Source organism: Scleropages formosus, chromosome 10 (assembly GCF_900964775.1).
Source record: "Scleropages formosus chromosome 10, fSclFor1.1, whole genome shotgun sequence".
Classification (NCBI taxonomy): Eukaryota; Metazoa; Chordata; class Actinopteri; order Osteoglossiformes; family Osteoglossidae; genus Scleropages; species Scleropages formosus.
In genome coordinates this window covers 5,168,870-5,194,464 of record NC_041815.1, presented here as the reverse complement: position 1 = coordinate 5,194,464, position 25,595 = coordinate 5,168,870, and the positions used below count along the sequence as shown (strand labels likewise).

The window sequence follows — 25,595 nt, the reverse complement described above, 5'->3', positions numbered from 1 at the left end:
AGGGATTGAACTTGCATTTTCACCATCCATCACTCGCTGTTCTGTCCACCGCAACATACAGCACTTCCAACATTTTTGAATTATGTTAAAAGAGCACACTGAGGACCCAAAATGTAGTGACTGAGATGTCATGTAAACATATAGGCCTACTGACATCATTGACCGCTTTTACAAAGCACAGATGGAAACCTGGTAACCAGGATTATTATTGTGAACGGATTGAATTACACGGGGTCTCTGGTTGTATGCATGACTTCTCTAAATGTTGTGAGCAGGGACTGGGGAGAAAGAAACGAAAGGATGTTAGCAGTATAAACTGCAGGTATGTACTGCGAATTTTCACATAGATTGCTGTGACAAATTGACGTCTCTGAAGCCATTAAAATTGTAATAATAACAGGACTTTCCACATTTTTCCTGGTAATAAATGGTTAGCTGGAGGAAATGCCTAACCCCTGCCTCTGGTCAATGTTTTGTCTTTCTTAATAAAAGCCTCATCATAACCCACTTCAAAAAACTAGCATGTTGAATCTGTCATGCAAGAGAAAACCTGAACTCTTTCATGCTTGGACTCAGCTTAAATCACAATCATTGCTGCCTTTTAATAACCCGAGACCCACAAATGTTTTGGCAAACGAAAAGCTCTACAGCCCCCAGCCTATATGATCTTTACAGATGGGGATTTCAGTTCTTGTGTTATTTGGCCTTTTCGGGTGTAACAATAACAGTGGCCATGTGTTAAATAGAAATTCACAATCTTAATGCTTTAGGCTTTGTATGCTTCATTATACAGGAAAAGGCATTACACAAAACATAACAGCACGTTTTACTACTTGTGTATTGATATGCATTTATGTCAAAGGGTTATGCTTGTCTACCTGTAAGTATAGCCACACTAAACATTGTTATCCAATGACGACGTAAATATTACAACGCGCAGCGTTCTGGGTTCGGATGGGGCGAAGAAAGACACACAGGGAGCACTTACGATGAACGTTTTACAAGAACACAGACGCACAGGAAAATAATGCTCTCGGACCATGGATACAGGTTCCTCAAGAACCTGCACTTCAAGCCAGCCTTCCCAGGCTGTTTAGCACACCCATGTTTTTTTTTGCACGGACAAACACAGTTACCGCATTAGATTCCCCATAAATCGCCCTAGTGGTGGAACCCTCTATTACTTTTTACCCACAATTCAACTATTTACAATAAACAAATCTTCCCGCCCACACACACAGTAACATGGGTCGTTACAATACTATTTCTTATACTATTACTAAATATCATTGGCACTTATAAAAACACTTTCCAACATTTCAAAACAGTTTTCTTTAAAGTAATTCTTTCCTTAAAATAGTTGTGCCCAGTGCATTTGAAAAACTTCTAGATAGATTGCATTTTTTGTTCAGACTCACTCTCCCCACCGCTACAGGAAATGAATGATTGGAAACACAGGTGAAAGGCTGAACTACAATGAAGCAGATTTCTAGACAAAGAAAGAAAGGTAATGACTACAAGAGACAAACATCTGGTTGCAATAAATGCACTTATCGTTACTTCAGGCTTCTTGTTCCATATTGGCCGTGAAAGAGGTCCAATTTTCTTGGAAAATTCACCTTGAGGTTCCACTCCACACTTGACTTGTCATCTTCTTGCCTTGTTTCCCATAGCCCAGTCTTGAGCCAGGCATGACCACATCATTGATGATGAGATCCGAAAGACAGCGTCCCACCCGAAGGAATCATATTTGACCAAGATAGCCATTTCCGCTGTCATTAATGAGAATAGACAGTGAAATAAAGCAGCTCAACTGTGCATGGTCAGGAGGCAAGCACTTTGTCAATTATCCATGCTGTGTCATGCTGTGAATCAAAAAGTGCTATTGTGCTTTCAAAGTAAACAGCAGTGTTTACATTTCAGTCACTGACTGCACCAGATATGACTCAAATGACTTGGCTGAGTGCGGGAATTTTTGGGAATTAACTTCATGGTGTGTGTCTACGTGTGCCTTATCCCAGTGTGACAGTAACTGCAGGCCAGAGTTCATGCCCTAAAGGAAAAAGGCATTTCAGAGTCAAAGCGGCTTTATTGTCATTTGAACCACATACAGCCGGTACACTACACAGTGAAACAAAACAACGTTCCACCAGGACCATGGTACTACATAGAAACAACTCAGAGGTATGTACACTGTGAACAATAAATATCTCACACACGCACACTGATTGAAGCCGCTTGTCCCGAGCAGCAAGCCAGAGCCTACCCTGGCAACACAGGGAGCAAGGCTGGAGGGGGAGAAGACGCACCCAGGATGGGACGCCAGTCCATCACAAGGCACCCCGAGCAGGACTCGAACCCTAGACCCACCGGAGAGTAGGACCTATCCAAGCCCTCTGCACCCCCCTCAGAACAAATATATGTTTATTTATATAAACATAATAATAAATATTAACAATAAATATACAATAAATGTATGTCAGGGAGGGGGTGCGGTGGCGCAGTGGGTTGGACCGCAGTCCTGCTCTCCGGTGGGTCTGGGGTTTGAGTCCCGCTTGGGGTGCCTTGTGACGGACTGGCGTCCCGTCCTGGGTGTGTCCCCTTCCCCCTCCGGCCTTACGCCCTGTGTTGCTGGGTCAGGCTCCGGTTCCCCGTGACCCCGTATGGGACAAGCGGTTCTGAAAATGTGTGTGTGTATGTCAATGTAAACATACTAGTTAGGTTTTAGCAGCGATTTAAAAATGAAGAGTAAAACAAAGTTCAGAGTTGAGTTTGTCCCCTATTTACAGACTTCACTGGGACAAAGAGATGGTTATTACTTGAAAAGTTTACAAGATGAATGTAACACAGAGTGGATGAAGTTCTTGTTCTCAATTCTGTGTACATACTCATGTAATGTACACTGAAAAAACAGTGACAGTGACAGTACTGTGAGTGACTGTACTTCAAGAATCATATGTTCGTATCTGTACCTCTCTGTATCGGCTGTATACACTAGCGACCGTGTGGCAGGCTGGGATCGCTGCCGCTGCCCAGCATCACAAGAGTATTGTACCGCATATGGGAAAAAAATCCAAATTTGAAGTACGGTTTCAACTGAATGCGTATCACTATCACACCATCTCTGTCTTCAGACAGTCCCCATGTAAAGTTGAAAAATTGTAATTCTCACACACACTTTCTGAACCACTTGTCCCATACGGGGTCACGGGGAACCGGAGCCTAACCCGGCAGCTCAGGGCATAAGGCTGGAGGGGGAGGGGACACACCCAGGACAGGACACCAGTCTGTCGCAAGGCACCCCCAGTGGAACTCGAACCCCAGACCCATCAGAGAGCAGGACCTGGTCCAACCCACTGCGCCCCCCCAAATTGTAGTTCAGACCATCGTAACTTGGTGACCATCTGTACATAGAGAGCTTGAGGATTAACTACATCTGATTTTACAATGGAAGAGAAAAGAAGACTTCCACAGTACAGTCAAATGTTCATCATCCACTGATTTCAGTATTTTCTTAGGCGCTATAAACAATATGTGTAATGTATAGAATATTTGGTTTTGTTCAAATAATGGATGCTATTGAATTTCTGACATTACGGTAATTCAGTTTTCTTTATCAGAACTTGGAAAACAAAAGCCCCATTAGTAGATTGCTATACAAATATTATTGATGGACACAAGTAAAAAATCTGCTTCAGGTTTCATCTAGGTACTTTTTTATAATAAACATCTAATTGTTAATATTAATATTATTCATGTGTTTTCCTGTATATGCATAGCAAGTTACATAACTCATGTAGATATATATGTATATGTACATACTGTATATGTATTAATATCTATCTCAAAAAAAAAAAAATACGAGGAAGGTGGTCCGGAATCGTCGATTTTCTGATAAAGTTTTATGCAGCTACCCGTGTGATGAACATTCTTTCATATGGTGAAAAGAAACAAACTAACTCCACTTAAGAATCACACATCTGTTTCTCCTAAGAATCACACTCTCTTTCTCCTAATTTAAGGCACATATTGTATTTTCCATGAGATGTACATCGCTTTGGAGAAAAGTGTCTGCAAAATGAATAAATGTAAATGTATATTATTGAAGGGAATAACAATGGTTTGAACTTGTGACATTCAGGCCACAAGCACAGCTTGTGCAAAAAGCTAGTGTATTTCATACAATGTTAAGACAGTCACTGTCAAACAGTAAAATATTGTTTTCCAGGGCCAAAATATGTCGATGCAAAGCTGTAGGTTTATGCTAGTCCATTTACATTAAAATTTGAGAAGTCGCAGAACCCCACAATTATTTTTTAGTGCTCATTGTCAATCTACAGAATGAAACATTAACTATGCAATTCATGCAGTTAGTCTGGTGGTGGTTGGTGACCTCCATCTGTAAGATGAAAAACAAATGAAGTAATATGATGTCACTGAGTCAGGGGAGTCAGACCTTATAAAACTCAATGTCTATTCATGTTTTTAGCTTGTGAAATTAATTATATACAGTTCTTTATAACTGTAAATGTGCATTACACAGAGTGCTTTAGAGTAAAGTACCCCTCAGGTTTCTGGTTTTGGTCCTGACAGGCTCGAATATTTTTAGGCTTTGCCTAAGATCTTGATTGAATTTATTAACTGAACCCATGTAGCTTTCTTTGTTGTTGATTTTCTCTGGAGTTTGGAAAGACCTGGAGAACTTACATATGTTGGAGTCCCACAGGAACTGGGTTTGAGACCCTTGCTTGTGTGGATACTTATTTGGATTCACATTTGAACATACAGCTGGCATCCTGTCCAGGGTGTACCCCACCTCAACCTTGGGGCCCCGATTCTGGAATAGGCTCTCAAAATCCACAACACTGATTAAGACAAGCAGTTAATGAAAAGGGATGGAATTAAGTTAAGTCAAGTCAAGTCAAAGTGACTCGATTGTCATTTCAACCATATACAGTTGGTACAGTATGTAGTGAAACGAAACAACGTTCCTCCAGGACCACGGTGCCACGTAAAACAACACAAAGCTACCAACACAGGACTACGTAAATGCACACACCATACTGAAATGTTTGAAACAAGGACTAGAGCAGACTGACACCCAACTGAATGGGAAGCATCGTGTGTCTCTTTTCATTCTGACTCTGCAAACTACATCCAGTTCCCTCACCACCACCATTGTGAATCACAGAAGTGAAATGGATCTTAGGTGCTTAGTTTCATTCCTGATTAGCTCGGTTTTGTTTACACTTTCTCCCCTTGACTTGCAGCCTCACGACCAAAACCACCAGCACCAACTTCCAAGCAAATCTGTAGTCTTGTATCACTAAAATAGCCGACTTCGGATCACTGCAAATGCCGTGGGTTCTCAGTGTGGTTAGAACGAGATGTCGTCACACCAAATGGCGTTTCCATCGTGAACTGCTTCTGAGGCTTTGTGATGTGATTCACAGCTTCTGCCTCAGAGCAGAAGGCCCATGATGGGCGGAATCACCATCACAGTAAGTGGAGCCCATGGCAACAGAATTGCCACATGAGAACAAAAGCCCTTCTTTTGGCCTGAACAACGCCCCGGCCATAGAGTCCGAAAATTCTAATAAAGACATTTGGAATAGCATGAGAACACAACACAGATTTCTTCCTGGAGAAGGTAGGCTTCTGGAAAAGCTTTCAGCCCACCAGAAAGTACAGCTTCTCTAGTATGACAGCCCGTAGTCCCTTTTGGAATTGATTGATGTTGAAGAATGGTCTGTGAAAGAAATACCCCTTTAGTGCCAAGCAACTACCTGCTGAAGGAAATCTACATCATCACTGATCATTCATCTCTGTCTCATTTCTATCAGTAAAACCTTTGATATGAGCAAAAAGGTGGATTTTATGACACGAAAATAAATTAGACTACTGGAAATTAAATTATCCATATTTATGAATGTAATTATCCATATCCATGTTTTTTCCTTTAGGGGGCAAGGAAGTCATCAGCTTTACATGCATAAATGTCACTCTGCTTTCATCTAAGGTATTGCACAAGAGAGCCTCTATATTACTCATCTGGTAGTTAGAGTGTCAGGACAAAAATGTTGGCACATCTAAAGTCATTATCCCTAACAGTTTAACTTATAGACCATAATAATTCATACTGTCAGTGTAGAGTTGGTTTCAAAGTTTTTTTACCCCACTTTAAGTGATGTTGACTGGCTTGACTCTTGACAGACATGTCCAGGATTAGTGACATGAATATAATGTCAATGGGTCATATTGTTTGAGTCATATTTAATTTACCATCACCTCTACAGCTGGCATGTTTTCTAACTGCATTTTAGGTATGTTTGGTTTCATGAGCAGTTCGAGATATAATCTGAGCCATGCTTCCTTGATGAAGAATTACAGAATGTATCCTTTCTGAGGAAGAGTGAAGAAATGCCTAACAATTAACCAACACCTGAAGATTAAAATAAATGTTTATTTCAAAATTCTGCAGTCTGGCTTATTTTTCCTTATCTGAACAAGTTCTATTAAAAATGATTTAGTCAGAGTAGAGCTTTTTCCAGTGAAAAGGGAATCCAAAACCAAAGTTCTTCTGTTCTTCACAGTCCCACATTTGTAATCATAAACATTTGGCTTATGTTTGCTACCTGATGGGCGCATGAGACCTTCTCGCTTTCACTCTCCTTGACTGGTTTGTCCGGCTTCCAGGCATATAAATAAACTGTGCAGAATATTTTTTGTGAAACTTTGTTTCATAAATCTCTGTACCATTGAGTTTCTGAACCATCTCTGCCTTGCAAATAGGGTGGGACACTCTTTGCTCTCTTAAGGTCAAAAGCTTCACAGCTGCCACAAGCATATTAAGCAGGTAGATGAAACAGCAGTTTCATATTCACAAATTTTCTTGGATTGTGTTGCTGCAAAACTTGACCTCATGTACCTCTTCAAGTTAAAAATTCTGAGCCCAAATTTCAGCATAAATTTGATTTTTTATGAAATAATATGAAATCTCTTCTGTGTGACTTCTACTCATAAGCATTCCAGAGTTACAATGCTTTTTACTTTTCCTCTACTACATTAACTGTATGTTCATTTACCATGACAAGCCAAACCAGGACTCATTTGTTCTAGCAAACTCTATGCAGTAAATCATTTTCTTCTGCTTGTCCTGGATGGAGAGTATGAGAATACAGTTCATAGAATCAAAAATTTTTTCAGCAGACCCCTAGAAAACTATGTTCTTATTTATGAAATTCTGTAAACATATTTCAGGCATTTAAGCATCTTTTAGTATAATGTTCATTTGTTAGCATAAGTTATTCCTTCGGTGATCACAGCATGGGTGGGATCTCACTCCTTTTGGAAATTAAACCCTGCTGAAGTTAAATCTCACACCCCTCCCACCTCCCAACAGTCATAATACAGGTGAAAATATATGGCCTCCCATATCATATTCATAGAATCTCCCATTTCAAGATTGTGATCTTGAAGATGATGACTTGTGACCCAGACTTTCCAGACGTGAACGTGGAGAGCTCCACCTCCAGTAGACCTACAGATCACCATTACATAAACCATCAACACTTTACCAGAGATGAAAAGCAGGGGTCTGAGCTGGAACATAGGAACCATATCCCCTGTAGTTATAGTTTCATGACCCAGGCCTTTATCTGGCTACAAAAAAAGCTCTAATCCATTCTGGAAACATAAATAAAAAGTTGCATGGATTTAAGTGGCTCAAGATGAAGAGTACAAGTTATGAACGCATAAACACAAAAAGAAAAATGTAACGTCTGCAGTGACGAAGCTGTCCACGTTGGCTGTGGGGACAGGAAAAGTGTTACATGAAGAGGAAAGCTGTATGTGTTAGTGCCCCAGAACAGAGTGATCCAGAGATCAAAGCTGATACTTAGAATGGCAAGAAAGTAATGGGGAGGACAGATGAGCTGGGACAGGTGCTGTGCGTCTATTGGAATGCACTACAAGAAGAAAGGGCTTCTCACCGCCGAGTAGACAAAGGTTTGAAAGCAGTTGTATCTGACAATATGAGCTGCGGTAGCCATAGACTATGCTGAACTTCATGTTGGAAGAAAAATCAAATGGCAGAAGAAGCAGCAGGAATAAGAACGTAGAGTAAAAAACTCATAAGGGCATTATAGGACCATCTGCCATATCAAAAATATATGGTCATGTTCCTGGATTTTAGCTCAGCTTATGAGCTGGGTTGTTGGCACGGTCACGTTGCTGAGGATGAGCTCTTTTGGAGAGACTGTTTGGTAATGCCAACCCGAGGAGGTGTTTTGACTACATCCAGTCTTTATAGTTACCTGGAGACGAAGCAGTGACTGAATGAGACATCAGCTCCTGGAGCACCTGCGGTTATGCTGCATTGATACAGCACTGGAAATGAACTCTCAGTGGCATGCCACTGGCACCGTGTTTCTCACACTCTTTCTAAAACCCCCTTCAGTTTCGCATTGGCTCCCTATTGCTCCGGACGATAGTCCAGGGACGGCATCCAAGGTTGCAAACTGAAGCTCTAGATAAAAAGTCAGGCTCCTTGGGAGAGATGACAGAGAACGGCAACGTTCTTTTCCCTCAGAAGACTCGCCAGATGTGGGGTGGGGCCTGGCGAGCAGACTCCGACCGTATGAAAGAACTGCCATCCGCCTAGGAGATCCTCTGTTTTCCCCTTCCATCATTTTCAGGGCCTTGGCCCCCATCAACGTGACAAAAACGATTCATTTCAAGTCACGGACGAGGGCTATAGGGTTACAGGGAAAGTCTGACCGACACCTCGTCTGCTTGGTGCTGTGCAGAACTCATTAAAAGGAGGGAGGGAGTGACATCAGGGGCTTGGCAGAGGCCTCCCTGTCAACTCCCAGAATCCACTGCTTCTGTCTGGAGGGCCCCTTCAGGCCTCCTCTTAGTCGTCATGTTGAGGTACCAGATCTAGCTGCATCTCTCTCAAATAGTTCCTGCTTGCTCGAAAAAGGATCCCAGCTCCATGTTTGTCGTTTTCATATCTGCCCGTACTTGTGTGTATACATGGGTATAACTTTTACCTCACATGTAATCATTTAAAAAGCACTCAATCAGTAAAAACAGCGCCATGGTAACAAGAGCAACAACCGCGTAGTCATCGAGTCACTGAGTATTTAGAAGAAGGAAAATAACTGCTTTATTTGTTTCTGAAATTTCCGAGTTTGCAGCAGCTCTTATTTGCAGATATGAGGAAAAGAGCAAGACAGAGGCAAGTCATATTCATTTTTTCCCTAAAAGCAGGGAGTGCATTCCAGGGCTTAGTAGGAGAAGCTGTAGGTTAAGTAGTATAGGTATACCCTGGTGTACAGACTGCCGGCTTACAGATTTTTGGGATAATGGCACTAGAGAAGTTGCACCCATGTTCGCTATACAGACCAACTGCTCTCGGTATTACAGACTTTTCCCTGATGATATACAAGTCATGAGCCAGCCAGACACAGACGTTTAATAATGACATTGAATTCACAGGCTAATCAGGCATCAATTTTTACCTTTATTTATTTAGCAGAAGCTTTTCTCCAAAGCAACTTCCAATGAACTCTGTGTAGTGTTATCAGCCCACACACCTTATTCACCGCAGTGACTTACACTGCTATATACACTACTTGCAATGGGTCACTCATCCATACATCAGTAGAACACACACACACACTCTCTCTCTGTCACTCACACACTATGGGGGAACCTGAACAGCATGTCTTTGGACTGTGGGAGGAAACCAGAGCACCCAGACACAGGGAGAACACGCAAACTTCACACAGACTGAGCAGGGATCAAACCCATGTCCTCTCACACTGCCTAGGCGCTGTGAGTCAGCAGCGTTACTCGCTGTGCTGCCTTGTTTTTAAATTTGACAACCTCTTCTTAATTTCGCAGTGTTTTTCAAGTTGTTTTATTATAGCTGTCAGAAATATTTTCATATTTTTTAAATGTTTTTTGTTCAAGTGCCTCTTTAAATTCAAGAGGGGTCTCTCCCCCGGTCTCATAAACGTGCATGTGTTTGTTTTGTTCAATACTTTTAGTAACAGTTTGTTTCATGATAGAAAAGCCTGTATCCAGCTACTTGTGTAATCTCTAACGCTTTATACAGTAGCATGTGACAAATTGACTGCGCTCAACAATCACGTGTCTGCATCCAAAACTCTTCTTTTGATGTAATGAACTCATTGTATTGTTCTCTCAGACGTGCATCACTTTGGAGAAAATAAATGTAAATATAAATATACTCTATATCTTTTGTATGTTTACCTGTACTTGCTTTACAGCAGTTGAGTAAAAAATCAAATTTCTATCCTAATTGAGTCTTTGTATATTTCTGTCTTCATTATGATTAATATGAGTAGCGCTGCTGTCTCACAGTGCCTGGATGATGCGAGAGGGCTTGGGTTCGATCCCCGCGCAGTCTGTGTAGAGTCTGTATGTTCTCCTCGTATCCGCATGGGTTTCCTCCAGGTGCTCTGGTTTCCTCCCACAGTCCAAAGACATGCTGTTCAGGTTCCCCCATAGTGTGTGAGTGACAGAGAGAGTGTGTTCCACTGATGTATGGATGAGTGACCCATTGTAAGTAGTGTATCTAGCAGTGTAAGTCACCTTGGTGAGTAAGGTGTGTGAGCTCATAACACTACATAGAGTTCATTGGAAGTCGCTTTGGAGAAAAGCATCTGCTTAATGAAGTAACATATCTTACCATTCTAATGTTTTTATTTCCATTTCTTGAGACTATTTGTAAGTGTTTCTGGAAAGATTTTGGCATGTCTGTGAAGTCCAGGAATGCATCCTTTTTCTCCATTTAAAATAATAGGAAAGGACCTCCCGATTTACAGACCCTTGGTGTACCAATCATTTAGCTCTTTTATTTCAACCATTAAGGTTAAAGTAATGCTTAGCCTATCTTTTATGTTACAGTTTCTATCTCCAAAAGCCTTTGCATTAGACCTGTCATCATCACACGTACCTTTTCCAATCCAGCAAACATAATTTTTACTGCTGTTAATACTCTGTAAAATAAATGGTTACTGTCATGTATTAAGTCAGAACTGCTTCCTTCCAAAGGGTTTGCGAATTCAAAGAAAAGAGGACAAGAGGTAAGCAGCATTAATCTTTGTGACTTGCTAGCACTTTAGAGCTGCCTTGTGTCTTTCTCAGTTCAAGATTATGTCCTAGCAGCTGGAGTACTACAAAGGAAACTACCACGGTAACAGTACCACTGCAGCCAAGTCACAATGTCTGCCAGCTGAACTTGAGAGGGGATGGGAGGAAGGAGATTTGGCGAAGCAGGCTTGGATCGTGAAGGAACTGTGATGTGTTTACAGCAGCTTATTATTTAAAATCACACATATTGTGACAATGGGGTAATATGACAACTGTTAAGATTATCCTTACCACTGAATCCTACTTGTATTTACACTCTTACATCTACCCCTGCTCAACATTTACGATAAAAATAATATTTTGTGGATGTACATAATTGGCACTGAGAAAAGAAGGGAGATAGACCTTACTTGGGCATGTGGGAGAAGATAAACAGCAGGCAGAAAGGAAAAGACACCTGATTTGAATGGCTGCCAGACAATGACAGAGGCCGATAAAAAGAAAAATAGTGTACAGGCTACATTGCTCCTAATAGAAACGTTGGATAAACTTGCTCTGACACATGAATGCATAATTGTGCCACTATAACAGCTCTTCAGATTATTGCAAGAGTTGCATGGAGAGGCTTCCCAGTGTGCTGTTGGGGCTGAATGTTCAAGACCAATAACGATAAGAGCATATTCACTGACTTGCATCTGTTTCAAACGAATGTAACATGATTTAGGCTCCAGAAAGTGACCACTGAGGAGCCTCATAGTCACTTGGATTTGAGTGACCGCACACTAACAGCCTAAAGATTAAGGGCCATCATTATATTTGTTTAAGAAACTAAGGCAACAGCTTAAGGGAAATTCAGTCTACACTCAGCACATGACTTCATATTTGTTGTGATTAATTGAAAGATCACAAAAAAGCAACTGGTGTGTAATTGATAAGAGCATTTGATAGTTGTTAGGAGAAGACCTAGATCTGCCTTAACACACCCTTATCAAGGGCACATTGATTGAGAATAACAGTTCGCCATAACTATCATGGGAAGCCAAATTCATCCCAGAGCCCCACTCAAAGACCACTTCCTTGAGGCTGATGTATATAAATCAAAAGTTCCACTGAAGGCCACCACAAACACACAGTAAACACACAGAAGTGTACACATACACCATCTGTTATAGATTAAAGAAGTGTAGATGAAAATTATGTGGTAAATTATTTTAACAACAAAGTTTAGTGTACATAAAAACACACTCCAGTATGAGCACAGTTCAAGTAGTTCTACTGTTTTTTATCTCTTTTCCATTAACTAGGCAGGATGGGTGTCCAAAGGAAAAAACAAAGAGTGCCCCCAGCATCTGGCATGTGAATGCTGTACAAACATGTGAATTAAACTCCATTGCAATTATCACTGTATTATTATTTATTTAGATGATTCCTTTGTTCGAAGCAGCATGTCATCTTAGGTTTGTTCAAGGCAAACGCTTTCAAGGTCACAGGATAAGACGATGACAACCAGAAACACAAGATCAAATTACAAGTGCATTAGACAGAGTCATTGAACAAAATAAAGTTAAACATGACAAGAACAAAAGTTTAACAGCAAAGTCTAGTTATTCCATGAAAGTCAGTGGTACAAACAGTGAGATAATATGACAAAGGTTACGAATAACAGAAAAGATATATAGTGCTGTGTTTAGTATTTTAAAAATCTTAAGCATATTATTAGGCCCAAAATGATATCATAGGAGGGACAAGTGTGCAATAACTTACTGCTTATTATTTCTAAGAGGATTTAAATAGATACAGGAAGTTACTTTTCATTTGGATTGCTCTAGACTGAACAGCTTTCTGAAGCATACCATCTGCTTTCGTTGTCTTCATACCAAATTTGTGCTACTGGAGGTCTACTTCCACAGCCAACACATGCTGAATTTTACTCACAAGAGCCATAAAAGTCGGAAATAAACAGAACTCTTACTTAAAGACATATGGCTTTGTTTAGCTGTATTCCAATCATCATGGTATGCTTTTTGGGTGGACAATTCTATGTTATTTTTAATATTACAAACACTTAGTCAGGACTGCATTATGTGCATTTAATATAACATTATAATGAAAGATACCTTTTTCACACTATGATTTAATTTGATTATGTGAGAAATTCATATTGGGATTACACACACACACACACACATTTCCAATAATTATATTACTGAGCTAATAAAAGTTGTTTTTGTTACATTAAAGTTTTGTATACGTTGAATGTAAATACAGTTTATAGTTTGACTGTATGTTTATATATAATTTATAATGCTATAGTGAAAGATGCCTCTTTATCATGTAAATTTATTTTTGAGAAATTCCAATTTTTGCGATTCATGATGTAAACAATATCTGTATGATTTCGTGTAATATAATACAATATCTTTCCCAGACTACCGTGTAATCTGAAGTTTGGGAAATTCATTACTGGCATTATTTTTCCGATCTTAAGACGTTTTAACGGGTAAAAGTCATTTCTGATGCATGATGATTTATTAGCGATGCGATCACAGTTTCTGCGTGAATCATTATAACAAAATAGCTTTTTCAGACCATCACGTAGTTCGAAGTGTGAGAAATGCAGATGAGTTGCATTATTTTCCAGTCACTGCGATGTTGCAGTGCAGTATTTAAAAGTCCCCCCCAACCCGATGCACCGGGTCTCGGCTGTGGAGGTCCGACCCAGAGCTGAAACACCACTTCCCCTCAGCATAGCTTGGTGGCACCAAAGTCTGCAGGAACCGCCGCGTCGATCCCCGACTCCGGCCTGCGGGCGTCCAGCGCTACACGTGCTGAATAAATTATCCCGATCAGATGGGAAGGGCGGCCTGCTCCTGGGCGTCGGGTTTCGCTCGGCGGGATGCTGTGCGTCCGTCGCATTGTGCGCCGCACACCTCAGTGAGCGCGCGCACATGAGCGAACGCACGCTCTGCCGCTCTGCAGCCCCGGCGAAGCGCGCACACACTCTGTGGACGGACTTGCAGGCGCAGCGCGGAATTTAACTGGAAAGCGACGCTTTTACCTGGAACTGGGAAAAAAAAAAGGAGAGAGGAAGGGAGCCGCAGCAGGCAGAAAAGGAGCGACACCGCGTCAAGATTATAGAAAAGTGTAGCGACACCTTTCCTGTAATGGATAGAATTTGAATGAAAGGACAAGTTGGGCTATTTCTCCGCTGAGCTGCGTGGAAAGAAAAGGGAGCTGCGTGGGAAGAGCTGCGGGCAAAGCTGGATTCTATGACTATTCACATAAAGAGCTGGAGTTGGGACAGATGAATGTAAGTGCCCAGGACGTTCGGCTCTTGTGCAGTTTGAAACGCTGTAGTGTAGTCGGGATTGTTCGCGTGGCGCGCGTGAGCTTTTTACGTGGCCGCGCGCGCCGTTTGCACCTGGCTCGTGAGTGCAGAAAGCCGGCGACGAGGGGCGCAGTCCTGCAGTGAGTAGGATGAGCATCCGAAACCCTCCAGGGTTGATCAAGGGTTTCATTTAATCGGAGAGCCTGAAAGCGACGGTTTGACACCGCGGACTCATGTACGAATGACTGACTGTAGTCGTAGATTCTGCTTGTTTTCACCTGAAAACAGCGGTCCACTTTCAGTCTGCATGTTCCTCGGAGCTCTGTATATTCAATGATTCATTGTTCTGTAAAAAAAAAGAAAGAAAAAAAAAGACATAACGGTTGTTTTCTTCAGTCAGTGTTTAAATATGCGTTTTACGAATCAATCAGCCTGATATCCTAACATTTTCCCCGTTTGCGCTACGTTTTCAGATTAAACCACAATTTCGTTCGTGAACATTCATTGGGCGAAGTAAAAACTATATCGGAAAACGCACCAGTCCTGAGACATTTTTTTTTTATTTTTGTAAATGCTAACACACTCAGCGCTTTGATAAGATACAAGTTCCCCAGTTTTGAGGAACGCGCAAGTGTTATCTGAGAACTGCGCAGTTGCTATACTTCGTGAAGAAAGGTGCGTTTATGTTGTGTCCAGTTTTCGCGGGCGCAGCGCTTTCTGTCAGTTGGAGGAGCGCGAGCCCAGCTCTAGCGCGGGCCGTAGTCGCGTGCGTCCGCGAGACGTCCGACCGAAACTCAAAACTCTCGCTCCCATAACGCAAACCAGATGCTCTGCTCTCGGGATAATGGCATTTCTGCGGAGGGGTGTCGCTACCGAAGTAAGACGACGGTACGCACTATAAAACTGCAGATTTTCACGTCGTCTGGTCATAGGGATAAATGAGTCTCGAACCACTTTAAGGGTGAACTTGTTGCGTCCCTTGGGAGAGCGCGCGCGCTCCCAGCGGTCGGACTCTGGGCGACTTCGGTGTGATTCGCGTCTTCTATTGCGTGCACTGATTTTACACATTTTACCAAGCATTTTACACGAGACTCCCGTGCGGTACTGGGGTCCGCTTGCTTCTTTTGGAACTCAAGTATAATTATTTCATTTTATTTATTTTATAACGTTGCGAACACCATCGGCATGATAATTACGTACACATACAGAATAATATTATATATAATATGGTGTATAACTGGGTAAATCATGCCTACACCAGGAGAATTTGAACTCAGGACTTTAAAGTTACAAAGTGCCGGTCCTGACCACCTTTAACATGGCCTAGTGGTTAGTGGTGCTCCTTTTTAACCCAAAGGTCTCAGGTTCAAATCCCACCTCCAACTGTAGGGCCCTTGAGTATTTTCTTTAGCCTGAACCCGTTCCAGTACAGTTAACCAGCTGTATAAACGAGTAAGTAATTATAAGCACCTTAACATTGTAAGTTCCTTTGGAGGAAAGTGTCAGCTAAATGAATAAATGTAATATGTTTCCTGGCCAGCATTTATGATGTAGCTTTTATTAGGAAGTTATACTTTATTTCCCCAGTTACCTTTGCATTCAGTGTGAAAGGGCTATCTAAGTCTATCTATCTATCTATCTATTAAAGTCTTAAGAATTCTTCTGTAGAGAACATTTTCACAGACAAGGGGCATTCCGCCCATGTTTGGTGGTAACCTCCCGGCGCCCAGCCGCAGAATGTGGCTCTAGGCGTGAGGTCTTGCTCACAGCTGGGTAGCATCATGACTTGGGGGGATTCAGTCTAAAACTGTGCCAAATAGAGAGGGTAATGGAAATAGATTATTGATGCAATAGATTCATGTTGAGAGTGAGCAGAGGAGATGAGGGCATTAATTTGGAGACCTTTAGTGTGGGTAAGTGGGTGGAAATGATCCTCCCCAACACACACACACACACACACACACACACACACACACACACACACACACACACACACACACACACACACACACACACACACACACACACACACACAGCTGTGGCACTGCTGGATGGAGCTGCGATGTGTGGGTCTTTGCTCTGGGCCGTGGAGCAGTGCGTGAGGTAAGCTCAATGCCTGCAATGATGGAGGTCAGGGGTTTCACCTCTCTTGATGGTTTTTTGGTTGTTTAAACTAAACGTGTATTTCTTCATTAAGGATGTCCCATCCATGAGCTTAGCCCAGGGACCTACATGCACATGCTCTTAAATTGGTTTCTCATGGATTCTTTTGAAAAACTAATCATTTCAACTGCTCCCAAGAAGGACCAAGGTATGCACTTCACTGTAAATTTAAATGACAGGGAAAGTTGCCATTTTAAGGAAAACTAGTGGGATTTTGTGGTGATTTAAGGGGTTTTAGCCTCGATATTTTTCAATTAAGTTGCAAATGGAATTGTTTAAATTGAGCTTCACTTCTTTGCTAACCTCCAGTGTCTTGATTATATTTGTGGAAATTTATATTGGCAACATCTCTCACAGAAACAAGCACACACTCAAAAAAAATTGGCAATTAGTGTAAGACCGCATGTGTCAGCTATTTATTTGAGTTGGATCACATAGCAAAGCTTGTGATACATTATTTCTGCAAGGCATTTTGTTTAAATTAATTTATCCTTAGCTTTCTGGTATTAGCTAATTCTGCCAGTGCTTGGAGTCAAATGCTGGTTGTTTTAGCTACAAAAAATGTTCTCACCGAAACACCCAAGGAACATGGTCAGTAATAACATAAGCATTGAAGTAGCATACAGTTGTAACTGAAGGTATAAACCACAGTTAAATACATCATTTACAGTTCTATGAAAAGTGTTCACTAGGCCGGATTGTTTTTGTTTTCCTTAACTTGTTTGTTTTGTTGCACCACAATATTTGCTTGTAATAGTTTATCAGCAGTGTTCTCAAACTGAAAAGAGGCTAAAACTAGTAATAATGTATAATAGTATGTTTTACTACTTTATATTAATAGTGGTATATTTTCTGTAACAAAAATGAATGACTTTTAGCTGAGATGGCAGTTTTTTATCAGTAGATTTTCTTTCTGGTTCGATTGTGAGTAGGTTGAGGGCTCAGGTAAGTTAAGATTCAGGGACTTGGTCTACCAGATGGGGACTTGCTTTAGGTGTGCCTAGTAGGTGGGCTAGTTAGATGGGGAAGGTCACATGCAGGCATCTGGGGGTGAGGAGGAGAAAAGTTTCATGCTAGAACCATTTTTATTAGAGTTGCCAGATTGAGAAATTTATAGAGTTTACAAAGAAAACAGTAAAAGAAACAGCGTTAAGTCACTGGCAAGGCCTGTAGAGGAACTGTGTCCAAGGATGAAGTCATCAGACCTACATCCCAAAGGACCACTAATTAATTTCTCCACCTCTTTTTGTATCATTGGGTCTGCCTTGACTCCAATGGTGCATTTTTGTTAAGACAAATCAAGCAGAACATCACCCGATGATGATGGGTTTTGAGTGTATTTCTCCCCTCTGAAGTCAGAGTGTTCTCATACAGAACATCGGGTCCACATGCCAGTCTTGGGGGTCTGCCAGACAGCCAGGGAAGCTTGAAGATCCTGCCCGGGTTACAGGACTTCAGTTGAACTGCAGCTAGACTCTGCTCTTTCTTCTTTCAGTGGTGTATTCCAGAATAGTTAGGCCTGACCATGGAGCCTGCATACAAGGCTTGGCGACTCTGGACCTGCATTACGTCTCACCGGCCAGGGCAGAAGTGTCCCTGTAACATATTTTTTCCAGTGTGGACAATGGTCTGAGCAGTGTAGGAAGTCTTTTCCTGCTGCTGACTGCATGCCATGGGTTCATGGTAACAAGAGTGGAAGTCAAACTGTCATGAGATCACAACACTCTGCTTAGAAAAAGCAAAGTATTTGGGGATCAGCTACATGCCACTGGAAGAAGAACATGGTATGCTTTTATTATTGATTTTTTAATTGTTTGCTAGAGCATTTGACTATATCAACTTGAAACTACTCATGTATACTCTCGGGCATTTGTACTGGAACGGTGCAAGTTATGTATATTGTCTAAGATACAGTACCACAAAGACTGTCCCTGTGAAATCAGCAATCTTCAAGTTATGATTGAGTGTACTTAAATGCAAGCTGCCACCTTAGATAATACCAGTCAGTTTATGGAAAGTGATGTTACTTAGGCCAGCTTTTAATGAAAGCAGTGTACTTTTATACATCTCTTGATTTCTGTTTATGCTCCTCCTTCCCTCTGAGAGAATGGGCCTGGAAATGTGGCATGGAATCTCCTTTCTGGGACTGGATATGTTTGTTCATGTCGAATCAGGGCTCAGTCTAAATCAAAACATTGACAAACCCACTAATTGCCGGTGATACACAGATGGAATTTTTTCTAACTTTAAATTCTTCTCCAAAAGGAAGCCACCGCTGGTTCTATATTTGCTTTCAGCAAGAATTTAATTGTCTGCTGGATGGGACTTACACTCAAGCCAGTCCTTCTATTGTACAAAAAACAACTGTTCATGTTGTAATTTTCTTCCTCAGTACACACCCTTGTCCTGTGGGCCTTTCTTACCCCTAGAGTTTGCAGTTTTAAAGCTGGGTATTTTGTTGTAGTGATTCCAGCTATGTGCCTTCTTAGTGGTCCAACAGCAGATTCCCCAGGGGTCCTGAATCTGTTACTTTCTGGTCACAAATCCTGTCTGTCTGAATCCTTCAGCAGCTGTGGTCTGTTTGGACACGTGTGTTGGTCTTCCCCTGACGATGATCAGAATGTCGGCTGGTAACATGCGGGAATGGGATGATCGGTCCGGGCTGGTAGCTGGTCACTTTGGTTCATTTATCTGGTTCATGTGGTCCATGTAAAGAAACCCTCAGACTTGGGAAAGCAATTGTAAAGGTCAAGATGCCAGACAAAGCCCAGTGACTGTCTCTGTAAGAGCAACACATTGTGTACATCCCCAGTTCCAGCAGTAGGGGGACATATAGATAAGCAGACCGAAGGTAAACCAGCTGGGGACAGCTGCTAGTGTAGTGTTTAGAGTTACTGCCTTTGGACCCATAGGTTCAAATCCCACCTCCAGCTTTAGTACCCTTGAGCAAGGTACTTACCCTGAACAGCTCCAGTAAATTGCCTGGCTGTACAAATAGGTAAATAACTGTAAGTAGCTTAAGATTGTAAGTTGCTTTGGAGAAAAGTGTCAGCTGAACAAATAAGTGTAAATCATTTATTATCAATAAGAGTTTGTTCTGGTGCTTGCTCATAGTGATCCAGAGCATATCACTGTTGCGATGCAGGGTACAGTCATGATAGGATTGCAGTCCATTTCAGGTCAGGCACACACTAAGAACCATTTAAAGTAACCAGTTTACCTGAAATACATGTCTTTGGACTGTGCTAGGAAACCAGAGCACCCCAAGCAGACTCACACACACACACACACACACACACACACTGGAGAACTTGCAAACTCTACACAGACTGAACTGGATTTGAACCCATGTCTGAATGTATGGCTCTGGCCCTGTGAGATACCAGTGGAACCCACTACACCATCCCAATCATTAAATCGTTAAAGATGAAAAACATGTAAAATATTATACCGAAAACATATTTTCAAGTGCGTAATGACAGATTTATTGGCGTTAATTGACTTCGTATTGATCATATATTCATAATGGCATCATTGTGTAACGATTGTAGTATTTGTAATTATGTATGGCATATTGCTTTCACGACAATATTTGATATATAAGTTCATATGGTCAAAATTAAATTTTAAATAAATCTTTTTTGACAAGAAACTTGTACTTCCACTGCAACTAGTAATTCTGGGTTGAATTGTTTTTAGCTTGATGTTTATATTTCATCTTCTTTTTTCACTTACCACAGCAAGCTCTATTACATATATATATATTGTTTGGCAACTTTTGAAAGTAAGAATGACAGAGTATTCCCATGATTTAATTATCCTGCGCAGAAATAAGATCAAGCCCTTCTCACTATGTTCTGAACCCCTGTGAGAAAAGCAGGAGTCTAAATGAATGTTCAAGTGACTCTATTATTGACCAGAAGGCTTTAGAAAAATGAAATAGACACAGATTTGATTGTTTACTTTAGGTTGAGCTGCCAGGGCTTGTGTTCTCAGAAATGGTGGAAAGAGTTTCAGCTTCTGACCTTTGAGTTCAGCGCGCCCATGTGTTTTCAATGCAGTAACTGAAACGATCTCAGCTGGTGTCTGGTTCAAAGATACAGATGGAGGTGGGATTGGGGGGGGGGGCAAGGGGATGTGATGCTGTTTTGGAAGGTAGGCTTTATCATGCAAAACAACAGTTACCCGGCAAAATGGTGTTATGTCAGCGAGGAAGCCAAGAGTTATGGCAGATGATTGGGGGCTTTCCTCGACATCCAGAGCAGATCAGTAGACCATGAAGAAGCAGTCCATGTGTTTTTCCCATCATCCCCTGTTTGTGGTGGCCTGGGAGTCGGGCGCACATCTGGGCTCCTTGATGGCTTTTCCTGGCTGTACCTGCTCCAGCGGAACTGTGGGCCCCTTTACTCGGCATCCAAACATGAAAGGGTCCCTTGGCGCCTCAATACCAAAAGCCAGTGGTGCAGACCAGACCCGAGGGCTTAGTGAGACACTAATTTGACCTCATCACTTGCCATTTTATATTTTTGATGGACACAAATAAATAATTGCCCAGATTCTTTGCAATATTACAGGCCTTTATCGAGACAAAAAGCCTTTGCCCTGAAGCATAGAAATTTATTCATAATTGGAAGTATGACGTGGAATTTTTGTTAGGATTTCAGTGCAGTGATTTCACTATAGCAGCAAAGCTTCTCTCTGACTTTGAGATTTTTAAGCGTTGCCTCCAAGGACAGCTAAAGTCTGTTTTTATGAGATTATCTGATATTCGTGTTGGATTCAGTTTTGGCAATGTGCTAGCTGGAAAGAGTGTTTTTATAAATGTAAATAATTCTACAATTGAACAATAAAAATTGATTTAGGAGCTTTATGATAGTTAGACAGTGTACTGGATTGCTTGGAGGTCACATGTGGTTGTACAAATCCTCACTTCCTATTTCCCAAGACTGTTTTGGCTGTCTGTCTTTTGTTTTGTCTTAACCTCAGTTCACTTCTATATACGACTATATGCAGAAACACAATAATATTGTGATTTGATAGAATGTGTCTGTAAAACATTTCATAGCTTTTCCATGTTGTGTTTGGAAACCAAGGATATCGTTTCCTTATCTAATAATGCAATCACAATATTTTTGGCCTTCCAAAAAGGTTTAGTAACAAAGAAAAGTGTTTCTTTGGACACTTGAAATTTAATGTAAAGCAGTTTGGTTATTTTCTTGTCTTTTTGACTGCTCTGTTATGATAATTATGATGTTTGATACAGTGAATTTGGTTTTATCGTCCAGTAAAAATGTCTTCTGTTCCATATTTTTGGCACCCCTGTCTGTAGTGACTGTATTGTTTAATGGAGGAAAGCAGTGGCTTTCATACCAGAAACATTTCAGAATGGGGGCAGCAGGTACCATTGTGGTCACAGCTGATGCATTTCTATCTGAAGGCTACATGTTTGATTTCTAACCCTTGTGTTAATGCCATTGTGCAAAATACTTACCGTGAGTTGCTCTTAAAAATTACCATGATTTTTCAGTTGGTGAATTCTTGTTAGTTGCTTTGCTGAAAAACATTAATGCAGATCTTTTCATCTCACAATAACATACTGACTGGGCCTGAAAAACTTGCCTTTTAGTTGTAATGAAGTTTTCAGTAGATAACCCAATTTATAATGGAAAGGTGTTTGACTATGAGCTTGATATCCAGAAGAACTACATATTAGACTTTGTCAGAACATAAGTGCTTACCTTCATGAAAGGCAACATCCTTATGTTCCGTTCCCTTGCTATGTGCCATTTTCTGTTACTGGAAGCCACATGTTTTTTGCCAGGTGGGGCTGTGAAGTCAGGACACTCACCACCACACATTTTTATGAGTCTGAGCGCTTGGGTGAAAGAGCTTGGAAGGGAACTGTTGTTTACAGTACTCACAATGCCAGAGTGATGCCATGACTCGGCATTTGAAAACGTCCTCAAATCTTTAAGGTTAAATCCTACATTCAATCTTTCAACCTCTTTTTTATATCAAGTTTGGGACATTTAAGTCAGTGCAATCCGTCAATCGCATTACTGAATCTGAAGCCCGTTGAGAGTAATGAATGTGGGCTATTATTCTTTTGATCATAGTCTTAGAGCCTCCTTTCACTTGCATCTCTGGGGATTTTATGCCTGACTTGTGTAATTCCTTGGCAGTTAGAGATCACCACTGAACTCTACCAGGGGTGGTTTCTAGAATGTTAAAGACTTAAGGATCTGGTGCCTGGTTACACTGTTGCTTCAGTTTGTTTAGTTCTGAAAAAAAACAAGATGGTGAAACTGTTCTCAGAACTGTTGAACTTGCCAACTTGCCAACACATTTCATCATTGCAGCACATGGCAACCCTAAGGTTGTGGTTTGGTTATGATGTACTTTTGTGCTGTGTGGAAGGGATGGCTATAAATGCTTTGTTGGTTCAGTTGTGGAAACTTGTAACCCTATCTGCAGCTTGTTCAAGCCCTGACAACATAGCAATTTTATCCATCCATCCATCCATCCATCCATCCATCCATCCATCCATCCATCCATCCAGCAGTCATTCATAATCACTTCTTAGTGCAGGGTTGCAGTGGGCTGGGGCCTATCCCAGAACCCTGGGGTGTAAGTCAGGGTACATCCTGGATGAGATGTCAATCCATCACAGGGTAGCTATTCACACACTCATTCACGCACCTATTCGCACACTGTGGGCAATTTGGAGCCACCAGTTCACCTGAAACATGTCTTTAGATTGTTGGAAGAAACCAAAGCAGTTTGAGGAAACTGACACAATTGTAGCTCAGTTCTCCCAATATGTCACAATGTAGATATTGTTGAAGGTGACTTCAAGTTTGTGGGGCACTAAAAGCTATAGTGTATTTATTATTTATATACACACACACACACACATTTTCAGAACCGCTTATCCCATACGGGGTCACGGGGAACCGGAGCCTACCCGGTAACACAGGGCGTAAGGCCGGAGGGGGAGGGGACACACCCAGGACGGGACGCCAGTCCGTCGCAAGGCACCCCAAGCGGGACTCGAACCCCAGACCCACCGGAAAGCAGGACCGTGGTCCAACCCACTGCGCCACCGCACCCCCTATTATTTATATAATCACTCGTTATTTATTATTTTGGCAAAGGGCTTGAGAAAGTGAAACCTAGTATGCATACAGAAAATAGGAAGTTGAAAAGGTGTGATTGATGTGATGCAATGAATATGGACGGAGTTATAGGGTTTCAGAAAAGGAACCCTGTTATGGCCCCAGGTTAATTTATTCCGGCTGCACTCAGAAATAAGGGACAATCAAGGGGACTTTGTATGCTTCATGGTCATCATAGTAAGTAGCATTGCTGTACAGTCTGCCAGGAATGTCCTGTGAACATGCTGATCAGAATCAGAATGTGTTTTACTGGCCAGTGTGCTGACGCACACAAGGGATGCAAGGGATGCACGTTCAGGTGATGCTTTTAATAGCTGCGCAGTTTGCCGTCCACTCAACAGAAGCAGCAATCCTCATGATGCTGCTGTCATTCTCAAGTAACTCTGCAGCATGTAAAATGAAAGTGATGAGTGCTGTGGCCCTGTGGCTGTGCGTTGTGCACCCCCCCCCCCCCCCTTCCCTGCAGGTCATTCATGAAACTTTTTGCATGGACTGTAAAGCTGATTTTTTACCTGGGGTATAGGGGGAACCTGAAGTGTTTTTATACACACTGTATTTTAATAGGGCGTTAAGAGAAACACGGAGAAGACCATAACGAACGGACAGCACATCGCCTGTGACTTTGTGTTGTGTTTCATTTGGCCTCGTGTGATCACAGCGAACAGAGCACGGTCTGCTGGAACCATTAGATAGCAACCTCAGCTGGGGAGTGAATTCCTCCTCCGTGGCTTTAGCACAGGGACCTAAGCCTTGAACAGACCCCTTTGGTACTTTTGGGAAAAAAAAAAAAAAAACTTGAAAAAAAATGAACAGGCCGTTTTAACTCCAGCCTCAGCATTCCAATAATGTAAGTAAATCATTGCTTCTTAAAAGGGCTTCCATGCTGGCATGAAGCTTGGAGTCTCAATGGCCTGCTTCCAGGTGGAGGTTGTGGGTCCAAAACAGGGGCTAGATAGCATGTGGGGAAAGCTCGGTTGGCTGTGCCCTGGAGAGCCGAGGCCCCTGTGTTCAGATGCAACCCGTCCCCCGGCTGAAACCTTAACCTTCTTAAAAGGCATTCTCATCAAGGCTGTAAAGTGGTAACTATAACATTTTTGAGAATATGTGCGTTCCCTTTCTGAATTCTTTTCCGGTTTTTCAGCATGTTTGCCGTTCCCGTCTGCCCCGTTTCGTACAAGTATCGTATGTTTGTGTGTGCCTGCCTCTCCAACACTCTGAAATTAACTGTGGAATCCCTTACGCTTGAGGCGAACTTCCAGCAGACCCCAATTACAATGCTGCTGAGCCAGAGGGAGCCCAGGGCAGACTGCTTGGAGCCCTCCTAGTCCCCCCCTCAGCTCTCACGCAGCCGCTTGAAGGCTGTGTCGCCGTCATGGTGGCACTCTGCGGCTCAGCGCAGCATGTGACGTGTAACGTATCTCAAACACACAGTGCATGCACATGCATATGTACTCGTAAATACGAGTAGTCACATACACACCGACGGACGTGAACAGGATGATCTAAACAAGGCCCATTAACATGAACTGGTGGCGCTTTACTTTTGGAGCACGTTATTTTACAAACAAGTCACTCATGTCTTTGCAGATGAGTGTGTGTAAAGCAACAGCACGCGCACGCACGCACGCACGCACACACACACACACACATTTTCAGAACCGCTTGTCCCGTACAGGGTCACGGGGAGCCGGAGCCTACCCGGCAACACAGGGCGTAAGGCCGGAGGGGGAGGGGACACACCCAGGACGGGACGCCAGTCCGTCGCAAGGCACCCCAAGCGGGACTCGAATCCCAGACCCACTGGA

At 42.0% G+C, this 25,595-nt stretch overlaps 1 protein-coding gene across 1 annotated transcript in view; it reads left to right on the top strand.

Moving 5' to 3' along the window:
* The first annotated feature begins 14,397 nt into the window (after window positions 1-14,397).
* Window positions 14,398-25,595, top strand: part of LOC108941801 (protocadherin-16-like) — a 97,659-nt gene continuing 86,461 nt past the window's right edge. Inside the window, exon 1 of the mRNA XM_018764662.2 lies at window positions 14,398-14,434. The gene's annotated coding sequence lies outside the window, so the exon portion shown is untranslated. The remainder of the gene's footprint in view (window positions 14,435-25,595) is intronic.